This window comes from Mus caroli, chromosome 12 (assembly GCF_900094665.2).
Source record: "Mus caroli chromosome 12, CAROLI_EIJ_v1.1, whole genome shotgun sequence".
In the NCBI taxonomy this organism is placed as follows: Eukaryota; Metazoa; Chordata; class Mammalia; order Rodentia; family Muridae; genus Mus; species Mus caroli.
The window spans coordinates 65641283-65645988 of NC_034581.1; positions in this window are offsets into that span (position 1 = coordinate 65641283).

Below are 4706 nucleotides of genomic sequence, written 5' to 3' on the forward strand. Positions count from 1 at the left end.
GAGAGAGAGAGAGAGAGACAGACAGACAGACAGACAGACACAGATATGCCACAAGAGTACATAAGAGGAAATAAGGGAGGGAGAAATATCTAGTAAAAAATTGTAAAAATTGTTCAAATTCTTTTTATTATTATTATATGTATGTACACTGTATCTGTGTCTTCAGACGCCCCAGAAGAAGGTGTCAGATCTCATTACAGGTGGTTGTGAGCCACCATGTGGTTGCTGGGAATTGAACTCAGGACCCCTGGAAGAGCAGTCAGTGCTCTTAACTGCTGAGCTATCCCCCAGCCCATTCAAATTCTTTATGATTCCACCTAGGTGCACAATGAGGGCACCATAAGGGTGTTAGGGGAACATTCCAAACACAAAGGTGGACAAGAGGCCAGGGAACAACACAGGAAATTACATATTGTTCAATAATGGTCAGGGACTAGAAAGGGATTTTTCTTATCTTATTGATAGGCCAAGGAGAAAAGTTTTGACGTAAAAGCCCAGGTTAATTTAATTTGGTCAAAGAAAGTTCTATAGAGGAGCTTGGTGTTGCAAGTCTCTGAAGAGCAAGGAAGTAGGATTTGGTTTGCAACAAAAGTAGGTTCAGCTGACTGTTAGTAGCTTGCTAGGTGATCACAGGGTTAAAAAGTGACAAATAATTGGTTTGCAACTCACTTTTTCAGTGGCAAATGAACTTTGCAACGACTTACTGTGATTCACATTCCAAAGATACCACAGATTGGCAATGAAGCCCACTTGTACCTACTGGAAGTGGAATAAATGTGGCTGCATGCAGTTCTTACAAGTTGATGGAAGTGTGCACAAGGAATATCACTCATTCACAAACTCCCAACATGTTTGACATGGAAAGCCTAAACGGCTGGCAGGTTGCACACTGGGCACTCTCAACAAAAATGCCTCTTCCTTACTTTAGTCTCATGACAGCAAGCCAATGAAGCTTCCTGAAAACGACTCTGCTTTAGAGAAATAAAGTGCTCCCCTCCGCCCTCCCCAGCTCTCTGGATGGCTTCCAAGTGAACTTCAGGAGAAGTTTTAAATGTGAAGCTCAAACTCGCTTACTCTAAAACCCAGTCTTTTCCCTAAATGGAAATTTGACAAAACAGGAAGTACACAGGGAGAAAGAGAAGCAAAATTTGTGGTCAAAGAATTTACTGTGCACAGCCTAGTGCTTTCTGACTATATGATAAAATACAGAACTTCAAACCTGGGAGGAAGCCAGCAAATTGGTTTCAATATCGTGACACATGAAGAAAGAAACAGGAGATGGCTTTTCATTACATAAAAATTCCCTGCCCTACCCCTCTGACCAAGACAATAACAGAGCCATCAAAAGTATATAGACACTGAAAGTACCTTACAATTTCATGTAAAACAAAACAAAACAAAACAAAACATTTTTTTGAGAAACAGAATTCTCATTTGCTTTGAGAGAAATTGGAGTATCTTTTACCTTGATTACTGATGTATTTAAAATAAGTCCATAAGTAGGCAATTTACTTACATCTCAAAATTTAAGCTGGAACAATTAAAATGGCCTAACTAGGTGGTTATGGGAGGCAGGGACAGGTGGATCTCAGTGAGTACAGAACAGCCCAGGCTACACAGAGAAACCCTGTCCCAAAAAGGAAAGCAGCCCCACCCCCACAAAACGGCCAAAACAAAGCCCAACCAACAAAACCACCCCTAAAACCAGCACCACCACCAAACAACAGCACACCAATACATCAAAATCCTAGCAAGTGTCAAACAAACGAACAAAAAGTCAGGAAGGAGACCAATTACACGGAATACCTAACTTCAGTGTAAATTTTTTGAGACAGCATGTCTTTCAGAGCCCAAGCCTGCCTGGAACTCACTGTGTAGACCAGGCTGGCCTCAAACTCTGAGACCTGCCCACTTCTGCCTCACAGTGCAATCTTGTTTCTCTCTAATTTCAGTATCTCCTATACCAGCTAATAAGAGCAATTGAACCTCTGGCTCAGCGGTAAAGCACTGTCCTACTCAGGGTCAGCCACTCAAGGTGCCAATCCCTCTCCCTCCCTCCATAAGACTAAGGCAGGTGGGGCATGCAAACCTGAGAATTTGTTCCTATGAAGGACGGATACCAGCAACGTTTGCAAATCTAAAACTATTCTGTGAAAGTCTGCTATTTCTGATTCTCAGGGGTTCTTAATTTTTTTAGGGATAGATGGACATAATAAGAAATATGTCTATAAATTCCTATCGGAAGAAATAAGTTGCTAGATTAGAATCCTGAAATATTAATAGCTGCAAATGAAACACTCTTTTTTGTTTTGGTTTGGATTTTTTGGTTTTTTTTTTTCGAGACAGGGTTTCATAAATGAAACACTCTTAACGTAAAATTTAATTCTGTGATATACTCCAGGTCACAGCCAATGAGTACAAGCTTGTGATTTGAATGTGTTTTTATTCAAATCCAGGGTTTCTGAATTAGGATGCATATTCAATACCATTATCTTGTGGAATTACTGTGAAAATTCTGCGACTTAAATATGAGCACACTTAGTGTGTATATGGAATGTGTATGTGTGCAGCTGTGAACCCACGCGCATGTGTGAGCTCACATCGCATGTCAGGTGAGAGAACCACCAACAGTAGGCTGTCCCCTCTCCCCCACGTGGACCAGGCTCCGGATCAATCTTTACCTGCTGAACCACCCCACTGGCCAGAGTTCTGGGAAATCTCCAGCTAAGATTACAGACTTGCCTCTTCATATCTATGCGCTCCTACTACAAACCTGGGATTTTCACTTACTGCTCTATTCCCAGCACTCTCAATTTTCCTAATTCTCAAGGCCAAGCCCTGACCAATTAATTTCACGGCAACTCCAGATCAAGCAAATATCCTCATAAAATAAGACCCTACTCCTAGTAATAGGAGTTCCTGTTGCTAAGCCTCGTTTCATACACAGAAGCATGAGGCATTGAGATTAAAACCAAAAGCACTCAGGTGGTGTCCTGAGGTCAGCTTTCTGCTACTGCGATAAACACCATGCAAAAGCAACTTGGAGAGGAAACCGAAGATTAAAGTTCAGTTTCTACTCCTAGGACACAGTCCATCACGGAAGAAAGTCAGGGCAGGGACGCAAAGGGGAAATGAAGCAGAAACCACGAAGGAAAGCTGGCTCACTCTCTGGTCTATACTTAGCTAGTTTCTCCAGATATACTGCCCAGGGGATAGTAATGCCTAAGCGGACTGGGCCCACGGATAGCAGTTAAAAGGCAAGACAATTCCTCACAGCCGTGCTCAAAGGCAATCCCGATGGAGGCAATTCTGTTTGAGTTTCTCTGAAAAGGGCAATTTTTTGGTTGAGGTTTCTTCTGAGGTGCTAGGTTGTAACAAACTGACATTAAAAAGTAACAGAGAGGGGGATTATGAACTTAAGTGAGACACAGGGCCTATATATCCAGTTAATGACAAGAGAAGAAAGCAAAGAACCCTTCAGTCTTTACTGTTTTTCTTACAATTTACTACTAGCAATAGTAAAGATCTGCAAAATACCATTTATTATCCAAAAATCCCTTTGGTAAGTTATACTATCTTTTAAAAAACAAGAAACAATCGAATAAAAATTGCTAATGTGTGAATAGTCTCAAGTGTTCTATCCCTGAATGCTCTTAATATGGCTTAATTCCTCAAGTGGTTTCATTTCTAGGTGACTTACCAGGATGTTTGTTTCTAAATCCAGAGGTGAGGGTTTTACGTTGGCCTGGAACTCACCAATTAGGCTAGCATGGCTGGCCAGTGAACCGCGGCATTTCCACTTGCATATCTGCAGTGACGGACTTCAAGTACAAGCTCCCACAGACTAATAATGAAAGCCTGCCACGTAGGAAGGACTTGAACTGCCCCACAGTTGAAGCCCATCCTCTAAACAGGCTATCTGGGCTTCAGCCATTCTAAGTCTGTGTGGGACGTGAGCAGCTTTCCTCATTTCATCTGTCATCTCTCCAGGAGCTTCTGCATCATCTATTTCTAAGCAGTGGTTGCTTAGGTTGAATAGTCCATGAACAACTTCTTCAGAGGAAGTGAGCAGTCTAAGGCCAATGGATTTTGATAAATGACGCTGCATTTCAGTTTGTTGTCTGGCTACAATATCAAGAACCCTTGCCATTTCATTGGCTATAACCTCAAAAGCTTCCTGTAATCTGATGTGTAGTCCCAAGATCCCCTCTATTCACTCATGGGTGGTGGTGGTGGTGCACAGTGCACTGGAAAGGCAGAGGCAGGCAGAGCTTGATGGGGCCAGCCTGGTCTACCAAGTGAGTTCTAGGACAGCTAAGGCTGTGTACAGAGAAACCCTGTCCCTCAATCAAAACAAAAAAACAAACAAGAAAATACCCAAAAAACTTTGACCCAAGCATGTTAAACTTCCAAATGGCATGTTAAGTCATTGTTCCTACTAAGCAAAACAATGCTTTCATATCATTGAAATCTTTAGGAGGCAAATTCTAGTGGCCAGACTGAAGTACCTTCGTTCATTATAGGGCTCAAGGGGATCCAGTTCTCCAGCATCTATGATGTATAATGGCTAGGTCTGAGTCAAGTACCTTCATGTGTTATATTAAAGTGGTATTAGAAGCCGGGCGTGGTGGCGCACGCCTTTAATCCCAGCACTCGGGAGGCAGAGGCAGGCGGATTTCTGAGTTCGAGGCCAGCCTGGTCTACAA